At 36.8% G+C, this 24,333-nt stretch overlaps 1 protein-coding gene across 2 annotated transcripts in view; it reads left to right on the forward strand.

Moving 5' to 3' along the window:
* Positions 1-593: 593 nt before the first annotated feature.
* Positions 594-24,333, forward strand: part of TFEC (transcription factor EC) — a 189,620-nt gene continuing 165,880 nt past the window's right edge. For both annotated transcript variants that reach the window (XM_033098598.1, XM_033098599.1), the window contains exon 1: positions 594-683. The gene's annotated coding sequence lies outside the window, so the exon portion shown is untranslated. The remainder of the gene's footprint in view (positions 684-24,333) is intronic.

The following is a 24,333-nucleotide window of genomic DNA, read 5'->3' on the forward strand; positions in this document are numbered from 1 at the left end:
GTCCCATTTCATTAGCCAGAAGTAGTTCCATGGACACTCCTTCGGGTAAGTCAGAATGGAATACGGATGAAAATGGCAAACACTGGTAATGATTAGCATACCTACCCATTGACAAATATACACACAGACACACAGGTGTATGCATGTTACTTTTTCTGGGACGATAACTCACTTGCCTCTGACTGTGGTGAGCCCAGTATTTCCTCCTTAAGTTTACTGGTTGAGTTCTCCAGGAGGGTTTGTAAAATCCAGGAAAATGGAAGCCAGATGATGGTGACAGAGAAATAATTTGTTTCCTCCTGGGAGCCTGTCCCCAACACCACAGTTTGTGCTTAGCTCTCAGTTTTTATCTTAATGTTTATTTGTATATAGTTGATAAGATAATAAAATATTTGATGAAGGGAAAAAGGAAAATTAAAAAATTGGGTTGATCTTTGCAAATGCAAATTATTCAAATCATGGTCTGTTAAATATTACTTATTCTCTTTAACATTATAGTCAAAAGTATGAGAAATGAATGTAATGCCAAAAAGAGGAACTAAATCATGGTTTATATAGCTTGGCCTCCCTTAGAGTAGAAAAACTAGAGAAGTAGGAGTAAACAGAAAGATAATGCTTACCGTACATAAAAAGCAAATGGAGAGATTGACTCTCACTCACTGTGTTCCTGAGCCTTATCAAAGGTAATGTTTTTCTTCTAAATTATTTAATTATAGCTGTAAAATATAAAATTACTTATATCCAGGGCTTTAAAAGCACATAACTATACATTTCAACTTAATTTTGTGTTTAAGTATTATAAACAAGCAAACTTTAACTTACATTTTACTCTATAAGTTAGAAATAGATACAATTTTTAATGCTAATTTTAAAATTATTGGTAACTTTTGATTATAATGCTTTGGTGGTGAATTAGATAGAATAAAAAGGAAGTGGTGAATTGAAGAACTGATATGTGAGGCTTCTATAATATCATTCTCTTTTGACTGTGCAAGAATGGTTTCACACTTTGCCAACATTTATAAAGAATTTGCAGAAGTATGTTTATCTCATTTTATGCAATATATGTGTTTACAAAGAATGGATTTAAGATATTAAGAAATATAATCTATTTATCTGTCATCTATTAATCATCTATCTATTTATAAAAAGAGCACAGACAAGAAAGTTATTTTATAGAACATACTTTTGATAAAGATGTATGCATTATAAATCTGAAATTCTGAAAATTGCATTTCCTTAATGTGAGCATAAATAGCTTTGAACTTCATAATTTACTGTAAGACATTTATTTCTCATAATTTACTGCAGTAAATATATTTGCAACTTAGTGATCATTTCATTTATCATGTTGAATCCTATTTCACATAGCCCTTGAATCGAGAGAATGAGTTATTTAAAAATAAAAACTTTTAAAATAATCATTTCAGTTAGATATAAATGATAAGAAATACAGATTATTCAAATTCATATTTGTAAGGTTGACTTTAATTATTGTTTGAAGTATGATAAATTATTTAATAAATAAATTAGCACAGCATTTTATAATATTTTAAGAACAGAAATGAAGGATTATTTGATTATAATTTTTGGCTACTTTATATTTTTAATATGAGCAGATATCAAAAATACAAACAAGTACAATTAAGCAAAGGCCCTCTTCACCTCACATAATATTACTGAGGATTTGTAAAATAGAATTTATATTGTTATAGTTTGATATTGGTATCACATTTTTTAGTTGTATGCTATCACAGAAGAAAGGGAAAACATAACTGTTTATCCATCACTGCCTACTTTCAGCAAGGGAAGCACAGAACTTCATACATATTTTTATAGCTCAGAACTTACATTTCTTTTCTTTTGGATATCATTAAAACTTCCTTTAGCATACCTTTCACTTTTGGGGGGAATTATGTCAGAGTATTTTAAAAAATAGAAAATCAATTGCTTAGAGAGCATAATTAGGATGTGAATTTGTTAAACTCTGCTACAGATACATTTAGTTGCTTAAATTATATGAGGCCAACAAGGAGAGGGAGCACATGCTTCAGAGATTTGCATAATTTTTCACACAACTAAATAATTTGACTTACTCAGTTTAGATATTACTTCTTGTCCATAATGCTCCCTTTAAAGCTACTGAGTTTTAGCTGATAGTTCTTGTTAAAAATGAGAAATGATGTAAAGAAATAATTATTTAAAATACTCTGTAGGTTGGGAAAAGGGCCAGAAATACCTTTTTACAGCATTATATAGGAGAAGCTCAGGTGACAAATATAGGATTGAATTTTAGAAATATTTTTCTGTTGGTTTGCTTATTACCTGTACCTATTTACAGACTTCATAGAATTTTTTTTTGGAGTCAAACCTGTTCAATTTGAATGGCACTATTGTTAGTCCTTAGAAAAATATTATGAGACAAATAGGAAAAATGATAATGAATGTGAGCCACACTTATTATTAGAAAGATAACTATGAAAGTGGAAAATGGAGAAGGATTTTAATTGCATGTGGAAAAGAATAGATAAAGAGATATTGAAACAATTTAAGTATCTGAATAATAAGAGCTCTGTGGGTGGCATCACACAGAGAGTGCTTCTTCTAGAGAATACACTTTAAAAATATTTGGAAATAATTTCCAAAATGTGAGCTGTTGACAATACTCCTCAGATTGTATTCTGATACGATTAGTGTATTCTTCCCCAGATCAGAGTAGAAATCACAAAGCTATTTCTCTAGTTAGAACAAGCTGCTCTCCTGAAAAGACCCTCTGGTTCAGCTTCCCCAAAATAACCAGAAGCTCCCTGTACTGTAACACCCAACCTCACATTGACCGGAAACCTCAGATTATTAGATTTTGTAAAACTCTATGAATTGCTCAAAAACATTGGAAAGACAAGAGCTGTCATATTTCTCCTTAGAGGGAAATACAATAAAATTTCATTTCCCACTCACCAAATCTAGTATCAGTGACTTTGTGTCTCCTTCTTCATTTTGGGGGTTGTTCTTGAATGCTAGGATTTGCACAGTTTAGAGGAAATATTGTGGAGGTTTAACTGTTAGTCTTCAGTTGTCCACGTGAAGGTACTGTCTCTCGGGCCCAGTTGTGTCCTGTCCCATGTGGGGCCAGCCACCTCGGAGGTCCAGGTCCGTGGCGCTGGAACTTGCTGCCCTCTTGTGCCACCTGACCTCAAGCATCCGACTGCCAGAAATTGGGCGTTTTGCTTCTTCACCACACTTCAGAGGCTTTTTCTTTTCACAGAATCCAGTTTAATATCTTTTAAAATGTGAGGCTTTTAAAAACAAAAGTATAGTTAATTCCTTAGTGCTTAAGGAAAGCGCAACCCTAGCTATTTTATTTTAATCTTAAAGTAGTATTTTCTTAAGTTTATAAATGAGGAGATTGTGGCTCAGGAAAAAATCTAAAACTTGTGTATGTTTACGTGAATAGTTAATAGGGGACATTGAATTTGAAACTAGGTACCTGATATATGCCAGATGAAGAATTCAAAGTTGAATAATATACAGCCATGTGCTGAAGGAGATTGGTATTTGGTGGAAAGGAAGACAAAAGAGATGCAAATGAATGGTTTTCAGTGTGACAGAAGTTAAAGTTTGTAATTATATTGGAATGTAAGTGAGAAAACAGAGAAGGGAACGGACAATTCAACATGGGTTGCCCAAGTAAGTCTTCAAAGAGGTAGCAACAATTTTGAGAGTTGAAGAGTGAAATCTTCCACAAGACAGGGAAAGGTATTTGGGGCATTTTTGTTTGTATTATCTTGTAATCATTTCCAACCCCACATTCACCATCTTACATTTTGTTTTCCTTCTGTTTCCTGATTTCCCCCCCCCCCAAAACACTGTCCATTCCCGACTAAGTGAATTTTGTCACAACAAATCATTTGTAATCACTAACCCATTTCAGTTAGTGGAATATGTTTTTCTTACTGTGTTATTCCATAAGTACTGAATATAGTACATATAGTATGTGCACTATTGAATACATTCAATTTGTAATGTTATTTGTACTTGCTTATTTGTTCTGAACATCTGAGATCGTCTCAACTGTTATAAAGGGAATTGATGAGGCGGAGGGAAGAGGAGAAAATGGGAAAAGTTAGCCAAGGAAGACAAAAGAAGAGAATAAAGAGAGAAACGGGGTGGGGAGTAAGGGATGGAAAGGAAAAAAATAACTGTTAACAAAGGTAAGCAGCTCTATGCTAGTTCTTTTATGTGCTTGCGAAGCTTCTACATTGAAAAGGAAAGCATCCTGGGATCAGCAATTTTAGGGATATAATTAAAGAAGGACACGACTTAAAAATAGAGCATGAGCATGAGAAAGTAGACGAAAGGTCATGTGAGACATGTTGGAGGCCTAACATCAAATCAAAACTCTTGCTATAATTGGAAGTCCCCACATTATTTCCTAAGTGATCAATTTTAGTTGAAGATATTTCAAAAGAAAAGTTAGCATTACGCACCAAAGCAGAGGTGAAAAGAGAGTGCCAGCAAGGCCCACTTAAGCTACGTTTTCCGTATGGTCTAAAATGTGTATTAGGGCAGAATTACCTGGTCATAGGATATAAAAATGGCAAAGTATGTAAATGACCTTTAATTTCAAAATCTTCATTTTGGAGATGAGGAGATGGAGACCTAAATGGTACAAAAAGGAGCGGTTAGGAGACTTGCCCAGATTCCACATCATAGGTTCTTTTCCTGTTGAGTTGAGGCCTACTAACATCGAAATGGAAGATGTCCGATTTGTGGGCTCCAGTCAGGAAATATAAAGTAAGCCCCTGAGAAATCAAGCAGAAATTCTAGAGAATCATATTAAGGAGAGAGCTACAAATACATGTGACCCACTGCTATGTGGCCAAACTGTTTCCAAGATTCAAGACCGAGGATAAGTGCATTCAGGGGAAGCCCACATGAAATTAAATATTTCTCAGGGTCGTAATATCTCATTTTCTTGTCTTTTAAATGTCCTTTGTTAATTGTGAGTTGATTGTAATCTCAGAAGTAGGACAGATAAAAAGTTTAAGTAATTTTTAAAATGAACTCTTCCTCATAAAATGTTTTTGCCACCCATGATATATTTTTTATACACAAGTAATGAGTTTCAGAAAGAGTAGTGTCTACTATTCAAATTTATTTATGCAAATGTGCTCAAAGACCTGTCTTTGAGTGTGCTTAAGAGAATGAATTCTCTCCCTCCCTTTTGCAGTTCTGGTCCTCCCAATGACTGAGCCTGGGGACAGTGTAGACTGGGAGGTCCACTCTGCTCCTGGCACAGGCCCCGATTCCTTCAGGGTGTGACAAGGGCCAGGAAAAGAGGGCACTTGCCTCAGGTGCAAAATTTAAGGGGACACCAACAAACTCAGAAATCAAGACAAATAATATTTTTATGCAATCTTTAAAAAAAAAATCCTGAAATTTTTAACACAAAAAAATGGCATAATGAACAAAGAATTAAAGGATCAGTTAACAGCATGATGCTGGGGCGGATCAGAGCCTGAGACAAGAGGGAAAAATCAGTAATACTAACCTAAAATTGGGGGAGTAACAAGGGGTTTTAATTTACTGGCAAGCTAGATTTTCATTAGGCAACCACTACTCAAGGAATGTTATAAAAAGGCAGAAAGAGAGAAGCATTTATTCAGTTAGCCAACCTAATCTTTTTCGATATTTTAAGGCTCCCGAATAAATGTGTGGACTGAAGATGTCCAGGTCAGGAATGTGCTTGGGAAATGCTGGTAAAAGCGAATGGTAACAGTTTTCATGAGTGGATATTCTCCCTGGAAATGTTTCTCCAGGACTGTGAAGACATTAGAGTTGGTAAAGAGCAAAGCATCACTGAGTTTAAAATAGGATCACAATAAAGAGCAAAACAAAAGAAATCTTTGAGTTAGTCCTCTGAGGTAGAGACCCTGGCAGACTTGCTCTAGGTCCAATGACACAGTGAGAAGGATAATACAGCATGGAAATATGTCACCTGCATAGCAAAGAATTGCCTTTGGGAGAGCAGTCCTTTGATAGCTTACATAACATATGACATTTGACTACGAGGCTGAGGTTGCTTCCCTTTACCTGGCTAACTTATCTTCGTACTCCAGTACTTAGTTCAAGTATTAACCTTCAAGGAAGCTGTCTCTGGTTCCCCAGTATAGGTTAGATTTCCCATTATGTATGTTCATTGGACCCAGTATTTAGCATTAATCAAAATGATAGTATATTAGTCAGAGAATCAGAAATCGCACTAGATATGTCAAGCAGAGTGAATTTAATGGAATCATTATACAGGTGGTGAAAAGGTTGATTCCACATCCTGGTTCTTTCTCTATTAAACTGGGGCCTATTAAGATTGAAATGGAAAATGTCAGATTTGTGGACTATACTCAGGAAATGTAAAAACAAGGTGAGGTAATGCAGACTGGGAGGGTATTTGTGATTTGTTAGGATGCCTAATGGGGTGCCAGACCTGCCAAGGAGGACAATTTGGCATGGATTAGTAAAGCTGAAATGAGAAAATCAGGGCCAAGGATGTCACAGAAGGGTCATAGCCACTTTCAAAGACACCACCATAAGGCAAAGAGAGAGGACTAAATACCCAAGAGAGAGGACCACCCATGACTTGTCTCCTCCTACCATCTTACGGTATCACATCAATGCCTTGCATTATCCAAACCTTACTGGAAGTCAATTGGTAAAGGATTCTGGGAAATAGAGTCTGTAGGAGTCTCTGGTCCCCTGTCATACATCATAGATTGTAGGGGAAGGAATTGAGCTGGGGCAAATAATTAATGTTGGTATACGCAATAATTATATAATAGTTAATGCTATTATCAGGTCAGTGCCCATTTCTGTAGACAGTCTGCAATTCCCATGGTTCAGGAATGTGTCTGACTTACTAATATATTACCAGCATATTTCACAATGCCTGGCCCATAGAAGATTTTGGGTGAATGAAAAAATATATGAATTAATCTTGTAATCCCCAATATACTTTCAAGAGTCATGATCCCCACTGAGAGTTAGTTGTGTGCTCCTTCCAATGCTAGTGTGAATAGGAGCCTCATTAGATATCAAGAAATAGTAAAGCCTCCATCTGAAGAAAGTGGGGAACAGAGATGGGAGAGAGGAAGGAAAGGAAGTGTATTAGAAAGTGACAGAATTTCAGACCTTAGAAAATTTTCTTCTGCCTGAGTCTCAACTACTTGACCCATCTTGTCCTCACTCCTCATTGGCCACCCCAGTGCATGTATCTACTTGGGAAGATTTTTGTCAGAAGAGGGAAGACATGATTCATATGAAGAATGGCCACAGTAGCTGAATCCTCATGAACTAAAATTAAAAGACAATCTTCCTAAAGTCTGTTGCATGACTAAGTTTAGTGAGCACTGTGTTGTTTACCAGTATATTAGGGCAGGATCACTCTACTCTCTTTATGATTTCATCTAATCCTCTGCTTCAAGGAATGGGCCCCAGACACCAGATTTCAAAACCTAGGGCCACTTTTGTTTCCCCTCTCCTTCTGTGAGTCCAATTAGTGTGCATTAGCCACGCGAAATTGACTTACACTTCACTGAAGTCCTCTTAATTTTTTCAGACTTTTTCTGTAAGTTTAATTTAAAATAGTTTCTACTGTTATCTCTTTAAATTCACTAATCTTAGGGTTGAATCTGCCGTTAATCCTATCTAGTGCAAATTCATTATAAATTTTATTGGTTAGCTAACACATTAAAGGAACAGAGATGGTTTTTGCTTTTTTTTCTTTGCTCAATTATTGCTAATCACTATTGGTAAAGTAAATTATCAGACAGGGAATGCAAAACACAAAACAAGTAACTACGACTGTGACATCAAAGAAAGAAAATAGCCACATCATCACTACCATTGCTTAATTTACTTGAAGAATAAGGAATATCAGTGCTATTTGTCCAGCTTGTTGGTGTTTCCTGTGGTTATAAGCTTTTCCAATTCCCAGGCTAGGATTTATACTACCCAGTGTCATTTTTACCTAGACGCTGTATTTTAATTTTCTAGAATTTACATTTAGGGTTTTGTTTTTTTTACACTTTTATTTATTTTAAGTGTGGTTTTCCAGGACCCATCAGCTCCAAGTCAAGTAGTTGTTTCAATCTAGTTGTGGAGGGCGCAGCTCACAGTGGCCCATGTGGGGATCAATTGGCAACCTTGTTGTTAAGAGCACCGCGCTCTAACCAACTGAGCTAACCAACCACCCCTACATTTAAGTTTTTAAAAATTTATGTTTCTCTTTAATAGGCTTATGCTTTCCTCTACCTTCTTGAACATATGGAGAATGGTTATAATAGCTGTTTTGATATGCTTTTAACGGTTGCTGCCTTCTAGGTCATTTGTTGACCAGTTTTTATTGAATGGGTTTTCCCCCCACATGATTGGTCTTACTATTTTCCTACTTCTTTGCATGCCTGGTGATATTTGACTGGATGGCAAGCATTGTGAGTGTTGGTGCTTGTAGTAATTTTTAGAAACATTTTTGAACTTTGCTCTGAGATGTAGTTAAGTTGCTTGTAAACATTTTAATCCTTTCACAACTAGCTTTAATCTTGCCGAGTGGAATCAGAGCAGACTTTAAGGCTAATTTGTCCCCATTAGTAAGGCAGTATCCTTCCCAGGACTCTTCTTGATGCATGCCCTATGCATTACAATGTTTCTTTTGTTCCCAGAATTTAATCTTTGTAAACCATTCAAAATTGTGCGTGATCTCTGGAAATTGTTTTTCCTACTCCTTTCCAGTGCTTCCTGGCCCAACCAAAAGGTGGTTTGCTGGTATACATGCTCTGATCAGTCCTCAGTTGAAGACTTTGGGGCACCCTCTTCAGATCTCAGCAGCAACTTCTCTTTGTACCTCTGTCTGCTCTGGTATTCTGCCCTGCAGATCTAACTACCCTGGGCTCCCCAAACTCGAATTTCTGTCTCTTCAATTAAGAGAGAGCTCTGGGCTCTGTTTGGATTTTCTCTGTGCTGTAGTTTGGAAACTCTCTCCAGGAAGTAAGCTGAAAGAATCATAGAACTTGGTAGTTTATTTCCCTTCTCTCCCGCCATACTGTTCTCTGCTGCCTATTGTTTCATGTCTGAAAACCATTATTTCATATATTCTGTTTTATTTTTTAGTTGTTTAAGGTATGGGTGTAAATTTGGTCCTTGTTCCTTTATCTTTGGTGGCAATGGAAGTCACTGACATTTTTTACTAAACTTAAGTTCTCACACACATTGATCCTACATGTTGTTTTTTAAATTCACAGTCTCGGTGCACTTGGAGAGATCTGAGTTTTACTCTGGACCGTCATTTGACAAGATTATAAGACACATTAAAAAAAATGACCATGGAGAAATCTATATTTATGTTTAAATCATTTTACTGCCACATTAGGAAAGAATAAAAAAAATCTTCCAGGAATTGAACTTTGTTGAAGTTCTAGATGTTTACTGAATTAGCATAGATGTTTCAGTGAAACAAAAACTTCAAAATCCAGTGAAACAGATCAGTCCAAATTTTGTTATTATCTTATGAACCAATTAAGTTGGTCACTTTATATTTTCTCATGCAAGAGGTATTCATTCACTATTTTGTCCATTAAAAATGCAAATCTCCCAATTATGAAAATGTGTATGATGATATAAAGAGATAAGTATATTTGTCCTGCTGAATGAAAGTCCATTGTAATAAGTCTCCGTTCTTAATAAAACACTATTAAAAAATTCAGTTGGAGAGTAAAAATTTCAAAAGCTAATATCAAATGAAAATATTTTTTGTGTTCAGATCAATGTTAGAAGAAATCTATTTTGAATTTAACTAAGATTGATCAATTAAGCTTTCCAAAGAAATTCAGACTTTCTCACACTGTTATTCATTTTCATATACTAATGATGGAGTATATGGAATGCTACATACAACTTGCTAAGGGTCCATTGCATTATTTTCAAAGGAGATCAATGAAAACATTGTAGTTTGAATAAAATTAAGTTTGGGATTTATAATTTTGAAACCTCAAATGTTGATTTTATATTGTTAATTATACTCATTTAAAAGTGAAGCATTACCAAAATTAGTGTTTAGCAAATCAAGCTTTGAGTCAAGGGAAAGCCATATATCACAAGGGCTTTATTTCTATGTGATCAAATATAATTTGAATTTGAGTCACACTCACATGGCTTCCAATCACCCTCACTCTACCTCTGAGTACGAATATAGGAACACAAAAACTCCTCATGAATTTTTAAATGTTAGTTTCACTTCCAGTTAACACAGTATCAAAATAGTATTCCCCTAACTCTACAGTCTACAAGAAGTAATGTGACAATAATACAAATGCAAACATATTCTCTAAACGTGTAGATGCCAGGGTTGTTGTTGTTTTCTTTAATATCCTTAACCATGTGATACAGTACCATGCGACAGTGGTAATTTAGTTATTGAGCAGGAAGGAGTGTTGTGGATTTGTTTTTTCTTTAAGGTCATTGAATCTCATGTCTAGTGACTCTAAAACAAAATTCAAAGACAAGGAGGCCTGGGATCATTACTTGTATTCAATGTCATATTAGAGGTCCCAGGAAGTATAATATAATTTATTTTTTGACTTCTAATTTAAAAACAGATTTAATTATTTTTATTATTTAAAAAAACATGCATACCATTGAGAATCTTGAAAATAGAGAGACATTGAGAATAGCGAGTCACAGTTCCACTGCCCAAAGAAGAGGAGCTTTAACAGAAGTGAGGTCTTCTGATTAACATTAAGCAATTTTAAGTAAGAGACAGAAGATTAACAAAAAAACTATGAAAGTAAACAAAGTATAAGAAAAAGGAAATTTTAGATTAAGTGTGAAAAATGTTTTGGTCTGTTGGAATGTGTAATTATTTGGATTCTAAAGGCCAACAAAAACAAACTTCTTAATTTCAGAATTAATTTACTTGGTAGGGAATGAAGATAGGGAGCAGGAAGTTTTTCGGTGTGCTCTGATTTCCATTTGGTTTTACATTGTCTGTTTTAAAGGCGATTGCTGTATGGATACCCCATTACCAAGAGGCAAGGGAAACTACAGGAGGATGTAACCATGAATTGCTGAATCCAGTAGCCTTAATGTCTCTTTTGGAGTTCTTCTCTACGGTCCAAAGGCTAAAAAGTTATCTGCATTTTTGCTACATTTAATTGGATGTAGAATGTAGGGGTTGAGAGAATGAAAGAAAAGAGTGAATTTCTGTCTTGAAATTTAGAGATATCAGCGCCAAATGTAACATCAAATTTATTATTTAGAAGTAACTCTAAAAGGCTCTGTTGATCACTGCAACTTGAAATATGATGATGCTCGAACTTGTGTATTTACATACATACATCAGTCATACCCTCACCTTGTTGTATATTATTCTTGCACAGTATTACCGTTTAACTTTAATCACTGTCAGCACTCTGTATCTGTGGGTTCTGCATCTGTAGATTCAATCAACTGTGGATCAAACACAATAAAACAAAAGTTCCAGAAAGTTGATCCCTAAACAACACAGTATAACAACTACTGACATAACATTTACATTGCACTAAGTATTATTACTAATCTGGAGACTATTTAAAGGTTATGGGAGGATGTGCATAAGTTATAGACAACTACTACTCCGTTTTACGTAAGGGACTTGAACATCTGTGGATTCTGGGGTCTGGGGTGGTCCTGGAACCAATCCCCTTGCAGATACTGAGGGATGACTGTATTTGTAAGCCTCCAAATTACATATGATTGTCATTGATTTATTTAGATGCTTGTTTGTATTTAACTGCTTGTTAACAACTTCTCTGTGCTCATCATTCATTTTTAGCCTCCAAAACCTTCCTTCTCAGATAATTTTCTTTGTAGTTCCTTTAGTGGGGGTCTTTTTGGCCTTCTCTTCTCTCCCCAAATCTCCAATATGCCTTCCTCCAGCTTTCTTCTCAGTTGATGATCTTGTTTTCCACTTCAATAAAAAATAAATGGAAGGTATGAGAAGAGAACATGCAGACTTCCAGCCTTACTGCCTTCCTGGCATCATCTGCGGTACACTATGCTGTCTCAGCTGACACTTCAGATTGCCCCGTCCCATCCGAAGTCGAGCTTTCCACCCAATATTGGCCCCTATCCTTTGGCCGACTCCTCCGGCAATTCTTTCCTCTTTCTGCTGCACACCTACTTGTTTCTTTTCTACTGGACCTTCTCATCAGCATACAGCACGTTCTTACTTTTCCAATATATTTCTAACGTATTTCACTCTGACTTGTATGGCCAACTACCATAACATTTTCCTGCTTCTCCTTGCAGGAAAGCTCCATGAAAAAATTACTATTCAAGGCCTTTTTCCACTTCTTCTCTCAAATGTGTTATACAACTACCCAGTCAGGTTTGTGCCCAAGATGCCACCAAATTGCTTTTTTCAAGGTTACATGGCCACATCCATTGTTAAATTCTCAGCTTCCATTCTACTTCACTATTAGCAGCATTTGACAGAGACTATGGCTCCTCTTTAATATCACTCCGAGACATGGCACGCTATACTTCTTTTGGTTTTCCTTCTATCTTGTTCTCACTCTTTCTCAGTGTTTTGTGCTCATTTTCCCTCCTTTTCTTAACCAGGTGACATTTCCCTGGTCAATCCTTCGTTCGTTTCTTTTCCTACATTCACAGTCTGTCACTTGGTGATCTCATCCAGTATTTTGCCTTTAATTACCATCCATATGGCAATGACTCTCAAATTTACATCTCTAGTGAAAACCTTTCTCCTGAACTCCAGACTAAATCACCCAACTTTCTGTTCAATAGCTCTACATTGATGTCTAATATTTGTTTTAACATGTCCAAACTGAACTTCTGATATCCCCCCTCTCGCTATCAAAGCTACCTCAGCCATAGTCACAATGCTGATTGACAACCCCTTCTTTTATCTGGTAGCTCAGGAAAAATAGTTCAGTCATCTTGATTTTTCTCTTGCCCAATCTGTGAGCAAATTCTGTTGATTTTGTATTCAAAATAAATCCAGAGTCTAGCTACTTCTCACCACTCCCCTGTTCCCACTCTGGTCTGAATTATTCTTATCTTGTACCTGGGTTACTTCAAAGTCGCCTAATTGATTTCTTTACTTGCCACGCCCACCCCCACCTTACGCACAGTATATTCTCACATAGTAGTTGGTATGATCCTGCTAATATCCATCATGCCACTCTTCTTCACCCTCTCTTTGACCTCCATTCCCTATTTTACTGAGTAGAAACAATGTCCTTATAGTGGCTCTCACACTGGGCTCCAGCGACATTGGTGTCCGTTTCTGGAATTCTTCCACGATAGAATTGTGTACTGTCTATTCTCTTTCTTTGGAACACTCCCTCCTGCCAGAGATTAAGTCTTTGCTTAACTCTCACCTTCTTAAGGAATTCTATTCTGACAGCCCCATTTAAATTTGTAAATGTCTGTCTTCTCAATCCTATTTCCCTTACCCTGGTCCATTGTTTTCATAGCATATTTTACTTATTTATTATGGCAATTATTTACTGACTCTTTGTTTTCATCAGAATATAAATTCCAGGAGAGCATAAGTTCTTTCTGGTCCACTTTATTCACTAATGGATCCTAATCACTATTTGACATGTAGCAAATGCACGATACATTTTTGTTGAATGGAATGAATGAGTGAATGGGAGATAATTTTATGGAGTATAGGATTCTAGGTTGGCAGCTATTTTCTCTTAGCACTTGGAAGTTATCTTTTTCCTGTCTTTTGGCCTCCATTATTGTCATTAAGATGTCAGCCACTAGTGAAATTGGTGTTCCTGTTAATCTGTGTTTTCCTTCTGGATGTTTTAAGAACTTTTTGTCCTTGATGTTCTACAGTTTCATTTTGATATCTTTAAGTATGGATTTCTTTTCACTAATTCTAATTGGGACTCACTGAGGTTCCTCAATTTGAGGCTCTGTGTCTCTCATCATATCAGGAAAAATCTCACCCATTGTCATCTCAAATATTTCTTCTGTATCTTTTCTCTTATTCATTTCTGGAACTCAAGTGAGCAGACAAATGTTAGAATCTCTCTATTTTTCTGTCTCTTAACTCTCATGTTTCTCACTCTTTGGACTTTCTGTGCCCCATTTTGAGTAGTTTATCCATAGATGTCTCAGAATTCACAAATTTCTCTTCACTTTCCTCTAATCTGTTGTTTAATCCAAACTTTGAGTCTTTATTTCTAGATATTACATTTCTTTATTTCAAAAATTTTATTTTTATTTTTACTTTTTCAAATCTCTCTGGTCAGTTACCATAATATCTTCTTCACTGTACTTGACAATATTCTCTTTTATTTACTTAAGTATATCAAATAAACCCTTATTGTAGGCTTCTGATTATTATAAGAGCAACCATCTTTGGGAGTCGTTTTGACAGTTCCTTGATTTATATCTTGACTCTCACTTCTAGTTGTTTGATCCTTCAATGTTTAGAGACTTCTCACTATGAGCCAATCTTGAAGACTTTTTTGTGGTATGTGTTAAAATTTGTCTCACTTTTGTCAAGAACCTGTATTTACTGTCCACCCTGGATCACTTTAGTCTACATATCTAGGCACGAGTACATATTTTAGATGATACAGGTAGTGTAAATTTCTGCCTTATACACCTGAAACTGCGCCTAGTGGTTGGGAATGGGAGACTTACATTTTTCTGACTTCCACTCAGACTACAGCTTCAATGGGTAAGTATCTCCACAGGCTCAGTAACAGGGCAATTTTTTCCAGACACTGACAGTAGTGTCCTTTCTTTGGGGGTTATCTGTTTGGCAGTGTTTTTTGTTTGTTTGTCTGTTTGTTGTTTTTCTATCCACTCAGTTCCCAGACGTTGTCACTTGTGCCCCAACCATGAACCTATTAAATCTTGATTTCTGCTTTTCAGGGATCACAAACAGCCCTGGGCAAACTCCGACTCTGGGGCTTACTCTCCTTGTGAACTGGCAGCATTTTGTTTGTCTGTTTGTGGTGGTTGAGGAATTCCTTGACTGTTTTCCCTTGGTCAGACAGACACTAAAATAATTTTTAAAAGTGCTATTTAACTGTATTGGTGTACTCTACTGGGAGGTTTTCCACTTACTGTCACGTTCTTCGTAGTTGCTGGAAACAGAATTCAAACCTTTTATTTTCTGTCAGTGATTTACCTTTGTCTATAAGTTTACATTTGTCTTTATTAGTTTTACTTTGAGTTTGGAAATGTAAAGGGAGTGGTGATGGTTGAATTTTATCACGTACCACACTTGAATCTTGAACTATTACTTTTTGAGTTGTCATAAGACTTATGATATTTTAATTTGTAAGCAACCTGAGAAGTTTTGCCTGCTCTAGTATTCTCTAGTTTTTGTGGATGTCATGGGTATGTCTGAGACAATGTGATGGAGGAATTTAAGTCCATACCAGTGGAGATTTAACTTGCCACCTGAACCTAAATTAATCCAAACTAACTTGATTTCCTGAAAGTACTTTTGAAACTGAAACAACTTGAAGCCTGATTAGAGCTTCTGGGTCCCTTTACAAATCAAAATTTTACATATTTTTGGCTTCTGAGTCTACTTGGTTGGAACTACTCTGATTTCTAAGAATTGCCTATAATTCATTGAACTCAGAGCATTTGCTGGATATGAGTCTAGCAATTATGATTATCTGCATGAGTGCAGAAAAGGAAGTGGCCTCTGTGGTGTGATTTGATGGGTGCTGCCATGCCCCTCCTGGGCAAATGATTTCCTTCTCTATTTTGCTGTGACCCAGAAATGACTGTTTTAGCTACTTCACTTCAGACAGCACAGGCAAGAGTCACTATCTTCACATAGCTCAGGGGAAAGGCAGAATTTATAGCCAGGAGCCTGCTCCCTTCTTAGCATGGATTTACGATAAGATAAGATGAAGGTCACTTTAGAAGGTTGAGAGACCAGCTGAAAGAAATTCAGGACAGCTAAATTTCCAGGGAAAGAAGAATCATTCCTTGGTTGTTTGGACAATTTACTATTGTGAAAGAATTAGAATCAAGAATTTCCTAAAATCAGGGAGAAACGGTGGGCTGATTATTATCAGGATACAGCTGTATTTGTATTATTTCCACTTTTTTGCTGTAGTAAGCCAGGATTGCATTCTTTTCCTAGGAATACAATCTAACACAGAGAAATAGGATGTAGATATAGATATAGATAGATATAGATGGTGTAGATATAGATAAGATAGAGATGATAAACATAGATATGGACATGGACATGGAGAGAGAGAGAGAAAGCAAAGAGAGATAGGTTGATTTTAAGCCATTGGCTCACATGATTGTGGGCTGGCAATCAGGAGGGTTATACCAGCAGGCTGGAGATTCAGCTGAGTTGCTGTTGCAACCTGGAGTCTGAGCTCTGCGGGGCAGGCAACCAGATGGGCACAGTTCCTATTCTTGAGCCAGAATTGCTTCTGCTTTAGGAAACTCTGTCTTTTCTCTTCAAGCCTTCAGCTGATTGATGAGGCCCATTTACATTATGGAGGCAATTTGCTTTACTCAAAGTCCACTGATTTAAATTCAAATCACATTTAAAAAATACCTTCATGGCAACATCCAGACTGGTGTTTGACCAAAGGACTGAGCATGGTAGCCTAGCCAACTTGACACAAAAATTAGTCATCACACAATCTAATAAAGTCTTAGTGGACTGCCTACCAATTTCATTTAACATGATCCCATTTCCTAAAGCTTCATACCTTTTGCATAATGAAATTTAGCAACCCAAATACCCAAATGAGTGATATTCATGAAGTTTTTGTGCTGAGGCACTAACCTTTCCTGATACTTGAGTATCAGTGAATCATGAAATGTTTACAAAATTCTGGGCTGAGGAAGCATGTCTCAGAGTCCTTCATCTCTAGTTTTCTCTGGGTCTCTCCCTTCTTCGCCATAATGCTGTGTTTCACGTTATCATCAGAGGCGCTGTGATATGTTTGTAGAGGGGTAGATACAGAGACATGCGGGAGGAATGTGAAGGATGGGTATCCCCACTCCTCTGATTCCTTCCACGTCCGGTTTCAATAGTCAGGGTCCCATAGTTCCCTAATAAAAGCGTCAATAACATACATACCAAGGGGTGATGTCCAGAATTCAATTTAGCAGGACACCTGCTCATTTCTTGATTTAGACTTCAACAATTTCAGTTCATCAAACACGTTTTCTCTATCTGCTTCCAGCCGGGAAATCCTAGACTGATGTTTTTCTTGTTTCACGTTGTACTTCATTATCATGAAGAGCAGGCTTCACATTTTGAAATTCTCATACTCAGCAAAGAATTCTCCTAAAACATTGTCATCTTTGTTGGGAATATCATTTGAATTCCCCAAAACGACAGGAATTTAACCAACCACATCAGCATCACATAACATGGAGGGTCAGTTTTCATCCTGGAATGAGAATTATTACCCCACATGCCCTCCACTCAACTAACTCTGCATTTTCTCTGAAGCTCTGTTACGGCAACCTCTCTGCATTCCTTAGGGGAGACTGGTCTTCTGCAGCAAAAAGAGATCACGAAACAGAGGTACAAATGAGATAAAAATTCATTTCTCTCTCATGTTGGTAGTCCAGCTAGGCAGGTGGTCTGGGGATAGTGGTAGAATCTTTTCTCCTGAAGGTCAACCATGTACATTGGTTTGGTGGGTTGGCTCTATCATCTCAAATGTGCTTCTGTTTCTGGTCTAAGGCAGTTGTTCCAGTGGTCACCATTTCCCAGCCAGTGAGAAAAGAGGAAAGTTCAGGCAGGCTACCCATCTAAAAGAGGTAATCTAAAGTTGCATGCATAATTTTCACTCCTACCCTATTAGACTGAACTCAGTCATACGGCCACGCCTAGCTACAAAGGAAGCTGGTAACTTCATCCTTTATCTCGCAACCATGTAACCAAAGGGCCCTATAAAGGAAAGAAGGGAAGAATAAATACAAACACTGGGCGACAATCAGTGGTTTGTGCTACACTTAAGCCTGGTGTTAAATTGCTTATGATTGATAGTTAAGAGTTTTTTTACTATAAATCATAGAAACATGTCTGAGTTGGCTTTAAACCGAAATAGAGAATTTGTTATAAAGATACGGGGAACTGGAGGATAGGATGCCTCTGTATCTCAGGAACTGAAACTTGTCAGGACCCTCCTTCTGTCTGCATCTCTGGTTCTCTCTGCAGTTTTGATTCATTCTCTCCCCATTGCCTGGCTTTCTGTGGTCTTCAGGCCATGTGAAAAAAAGAGCATCTACAGAGGCCCTGATTTAACTTGCGACAATTCCAACTGCATGTAGAACTTATTTGGCTTCTCTGAATCCCAAACCCAAGTTTCTGGCGGGGGATGGGGGACAGAGAATCAGATTGGTCCAGTAGGGCCAGGTCTCTACCTCTGTCCACTTAATTGTGGTAAAGAGGTAGGGGTCAGGTAGTGTAACTATAGCTGCCATCACGGTGGGAGTACATTCTGAAAAGTAGGGAGGGGTTCCCTAAAATGTGTCCACTGCTTTCAGCCTTATCAGTAGTCTTAGCAATCCATCACTTCAAATATGATCCTTACCTCTTGTTTCCAGCTCTTCCAGTTTACTGCTAAAGCAAACATTTCTAGAAACCAGCAGAATTCATAGCAAATTGTCATTGTTTGGGAGTTGGGAAGAAAATGGAGAATTCCTTCTGAAGATTTACATTTTTCTTACTGTATGAACAATCTTTTCATCACAGAAAATTGTACTTGAGAACGAGCCGCTCTGACAGTTGTCAGCTGTCAGCTGGCCTGAACTAACAGCTAAGGTGCGGTGCTCTCTTGCTTATCCTAACACTTCTGCTGCTACGTTGTACTATAGTCGAATGATATTTCCAAGTCGCTGACTGTGGCGTTCGACTTTACTCCATGAGCTCAGTGATCCAGAAAGGAAGTTTAGGAAACCAGATGTACATTTTTCTATATTTTTGTGTTCTTCAAGAATAGGACATTTTTATACTTTAAGGTCATCATTTATTTTAATAAAATGTAGCACCTTAAATGTATTTACCTAAAACTATAAATTCTGTAATTATTTTTTGTGGATTTTTGACACATTTTGGAGGGAAAAACTTGAAATCCATTAATGCAGTGAAATTAAACAGCACCAGCATCTCATGCAGTCACTGATTCTGACAAGACAGAAACAAAACCCTGCGCAAAACACAAAAATGACCAAACACCTCCCTCTCCTGGTTAACCTGAGCAACTGCTGCTTTAGACTCATTCCTAATTCCTAGAAAATTACTGATACCCAGCTCCTTTCTGATAACACCCAGTTTATGGCGAAGGCTGCTTCTTTGCATCTGCCCTGAAAATCACCAAATGCAAGCGCAGATCCTGTAAGAAGCCCCCCTGTAGTGCCCTCAAGCTGAGGTGTTCCACATTTCCTCATGGGTGCTGGCTCTCTGGCTCTGGCAAGTAGTGCAACTTGGTTTGACTGCCGTGGTGCCTCCACAGTCCTTGGATGATGGCAGTCCTCTAAGAAATCGGATTGAAAGAAAAACAAAGCAAAACCAGCAAAACAAAACACTCTAAACATACTCTAAACTCATACGCACAGAGACACTCTGTCACTTTTACCTTTTATACAGCTGTACCGAACATGTTTTTTGGGCTAGGGAATTGATTTGTTTACAAGATGATCAACGATACCTAGTATTAGAATTTAGGGAGCTCAGTAGTTTGATCCAAGGGAATATTGTTACAGAAACGCTTTAGTTTTTACTTAACTATTAAAAATTTGGAAAAATCCCCATGAAAGGTTATTATTCATGACATTAACATAATGATGAGAATGTAATAGTTTGAACTGCTCCAAATCTTTTTCACAGTTGCAGATATTTAAAATTATTCAAGCGATTTAAGTTTGGAAATGGCAATTAGTCTTTTAATTTTTACTTTCCCTGGTGGCAGCCTGCTTAACTGCCATATCCCTTCTGTGAACTCCTGAACAACTCTGACAGCACGAACTTATTTAGCATACATTCTTAATTAACATGTAATACAAATGCTTCTGTTTACATACTTCCATAATTTACTGATTATAAATTTCCATAGGGTATTGACCATGTAATAGTTTTTTTTTTCAAGTCTCGTACTGGCTTGGTACTTTATACAGAATAATTGTTTTATAAATAAGTGGCTGATATCTGGGTGCTGGGGGAAATTTGGTGAAAGCCTGGAAAAGACACTAGATTGCATAGATTGTGTCATATTCAACATTCCGTCTCCAGTGTATAGGACTGGCATGTCATGGCTGCCCTATAAATATTTGCTGGCTGATAGGAAGACGCAATGCTATAGCCGCAACAGTGCAGATTCTGATGGAGGTTTCAAATGGGAAGGGGGAAATCGAAGATAGTTTTCACCTGACTTATCACTTGGCCTCTAAGGCTGGGTTTGCAGACTACCATATCCCTTTAGGCAACATATTTAAAATAGTAATTGGCATTCATATGTTGTTAGACACTGTCACGATATCGTTGATTTAGTCTATGTGAGGCTTTTATTATGTGTTTTAATGATGTAATACCCTGAAACTATGTAAAAGGTGCCCTTGAAAGAAATTCAGGGTATTTGGGGGGATCTACTACTTATTCTAGGCTCTTTCAAAGATGCTGGAATAGTGTCTTCAGACATAAAGTATCTCCTTATGGGATGGAGTCACTAAATAGGAACATTTATTGAAATGTGTTATTCATTGTGTGGAATACTAAACAGAAAGTACAATTAAATTGGCTCTCGTTTTTGGCGAAGAATGCTAAATGGTAGGATCTAAACAAAGAGCAGGTTCTCTTCCTGTCTAAGCCACACTTTTCTTTCATTTATCTCATTTTCCACTTAGCTTTATTTCTCAGATTTGCCTCTTTTTCTATACATAACAACAAACTCTCTGGTCTTGGTACTTATTGTCAAAAGCTCAGATTATTTTAATAGCCAACCAACATGTTTCCTGAGAATCCTTCACCTCTCTTGGTAAACTTGTTCACCCCTGCCTCGACAGCCTAACCAGGTGTGACTGTATTTTCTAGAACATTCCTTCTATTGCCTTGTGTCCCAGCATAGACACTATAACGGCTCCCCTTTGCTTTTTAAAACTGTGGACCTGTTTCTCTTGAACTTCTACAATCAAGCCTACTGGACATCTTGTCCATTTCTGTCGAAATCCCTCTGGATGCCTGGCCCAGCTGGCTTTTCTTTCTGTCTTCTGCTTATGCGATGGTTGTTTTTGTATCTGTGTCCCGTCTTTTGTAATTTCTCATCTGGTCTCTTATTTTGCCTCCCTTATTTCTCCCAGTTCCCTGAATCATTTAAGATTTAGTTCAAGCACCCACTCCGCTACAAACACCTCTTTTCCAGGACACAGATATAATAATTTATGAACTACCATAGTAATTCTGGCCAGAATCCCATAGTTTCTCACTAAATTGTGTTCCAGTTGTTTCTTATGATTTGATTGACTTTCATAACCTTTATTATAAACTAAATAAATTCAAGGCTCAATGGCTTTAAATTTTTTTTTTTTTTTACATTACTCCCATTCTTGGAATACTTCATGAATAATATAATACTAGGGAGATGAAAAGTGCTTTAATCAAAGAAAGCACGATCAAGAAGTGACTCTTGAATGAAGAAGGTTTGTTGAAAGGCTGGGGACTGGCTGGGAAGCAGTGAGAAAGCCCCATTGTTCCCACACTGAGCAGGATGGAGTGCTGGGCAGTGAATGGAGGCTGTCAACTCTGGTTAGACTTGGCCATTGTTCCTGGGAAGCCCGGTAGCTCCGAGTAACAGATAATTCATCAGAATGCTCTTGTACTTTTTTTTCCCCTCTTGCTCTGGGGCATAAACTGCTCTACTTCACAGGCTGAACTTTTTACCTCTTGCCCTGCAAGGCGGAAGCATGCTGCCTGAGTGCTTCCATTTTGAGATAACCTTGTAGGAATCCTCATTGAATTGCTTCAGAAGAGTAGCTTCTCCGCCCTCTAGCGCAGCAATCGGCTACAGCAACCCCAGAGAGTGTTATTTTTTCAGCCAGAGGCAGAAGCCTTCTATAATATGGGCTCACTGGGCTTGGGGGAAAAAGACATTTTTGCAAGCCTCGTTCTCATTGAACATCCCCGTGTTGCAGTTATTATTGTATTTCAGTCTTGTAGCCTTTGTTACAGAGGTTTTTGTGTGTTAGGAGGGGGTGCTTTAGGTGACCGTTCAAACCTTTACTTTTTTTCTTTAATTTATTAAAGTTCAAATTAAACAAGGTTCCTGCTGTTACCAAAGTTTTCTGAACTATTTTGTGCAAATGTTATGCACCCTTTGAAATCAATACAATTAAAAGTTGTGTTAAAAGTTCTACTTTTCAAGGCTATGAACTTTTTCTCTAAGGATTTTGGACTTGTTTCAGGTCTTTGATTTCTCCACATTTCAGAAAAGAAGATATACATGTTCTTTAATTGCTTTTTAAATTGGCAAAGTTATGTTCTGTCTTTTAGACAAAAATCTGTAAATGGTTGCATTTCTCTGTAGATTAGTAGCTCGTTAATTTTGAGGATGAAATGAACTCAGGAATAAAAATCATTTGACAAGGTATCTCAGGAACTCACTTCAAAAAGAAACAATAGATGCAGATTCCGTTTAACAAGGCCACATCTGAGATCAGAGCTTCTGCATGACGTACTGGGGACATCTAGTGGACAAAAGTCAGAATAGAAGATAGAATGGTACACCCAAGCAGGATCCTAACTTTCAGATAATGCTGTGCTTTTAAAAAATTGGAAAATATTCCCCTCCTGTACCAAAATCATTATACTTCTGTGAAGATAAAATGTTGTGCACATTTTAAATCTGATTTCAACTTTGTTATTTTGAACTCATTATGAATACAATGGCCTCTCTTCTTCGTTTAAACTTGGTACAGTTTTTGTGGCAGCGTCAGATTTTAATACATGCTATACACGCTATGTGTAGAGGGAGATATCTATCAACCTTGGAGAGGTAAATTTACATAGAACAATTTACCTTGGAGAGGTAAATTTAGCTAGTTATGTAATCTTGGGAAAGCCTATCTAAATCACACAGGATTAGACAAATGTTTCTTCTGGTTTGGAAATCTGGAATCCTGTGTGTATATTATTTCCATTTTTTATACCATTTAACACTTTTCAAAGGGTTTTCACGACTATCACATACATTTATTCTTAATAAAAATGTTTTAGTTGTTTAGTTCAAATTTTATAAATTGATAGGAAGGTAAGGTGATTCGTGTACTGAAGAAAGAGTCTGGGTTATTGACACTCATTCTGGCACCCTTCTAGTAGATTCCACTGTGGATGCATTGCGAGTAAATTTCTTAATATTTGAGGGAACCCAGCTAAACTGTCAACAGCTAATAACTCAGCTTGCATCAACTGTGACCATGTCCTTTACATAAATCTTTTCTAATCATCTTAATAATCTTGCAGAAAAGTATCCTTAAACCCAATTTATAGTTGAGAAAGAGTCAAAGACGTGAAATAACTTGCCAGACTGTTTGTGACAGGACCTATATTCACATTTAGGTCTGTGACTTTATTACACAGAGCTGAAATCATTCCATAAGAAAGCAAGCTGTGTGCCATATATGTTTACTTCCTCTGGGGATTTAGAAGCATGTAGGTAGGTGTTCCCAAGGTCTCAGACTAGACCTGTTAAAGACACATAAATATAAATATAAATATATTAACATAAATATAACATAAATATAAACTTAAAGCTGAATATCTCAGAAGATTTCTTAAAAAAATATTTTAGAAGATAAATTAAAACAACTTGGTGAGTCTCTTATCATGGGAAAAAAGATCATCAAGAAAATTTATGACAATTGCTGGTCACAATGAAGAAATAATGTTTAAGATATGACAGAGACACAACGGGACATGGAAGTTTTAGTATTGCTTAGCCAAAGACAAATTTAAGAAAGAAACAATTCTAAACAGTAAAATTGACTAAATTGGAGAAATATTACATGAAATGAACGATTTTTACACCCTCCAGTTTGCCACTCTCATTGGAATGGATGATGCAATGAAAACTATTCATTAGGAAGCAGTTTGGAATAGAGAAAACGATCAATTAATTAGATATGATGACTTAAAAGGTCACATGATTTATTTTGATAACATATTGATTTTATTAATTTTACTTGTATTTTTTTAATATCATTAAAGTTAAATACTGATGATATTAGAAACAATGTATTTTTGATATTTCACTAATTTTCATA

Source organism: Rhinolophus ferrumequinum, chromosome 26 (genome assembly GCF_004115265.2).
Source record: "Rhinolophus ferrumequinum isolate MPI-CBG mRhiFer1 chromosome 26, mRhiFer1_v1.p, whole genome shotgun sequence".
Taxonomy (NCBI): domain Eukaryota; kingdom Metazoa; phylum Chordata; class Mammalia; order Chiroptera; family Rhinolophidae; genus Rhinolophus; species Rhinolophus ferrumequinum.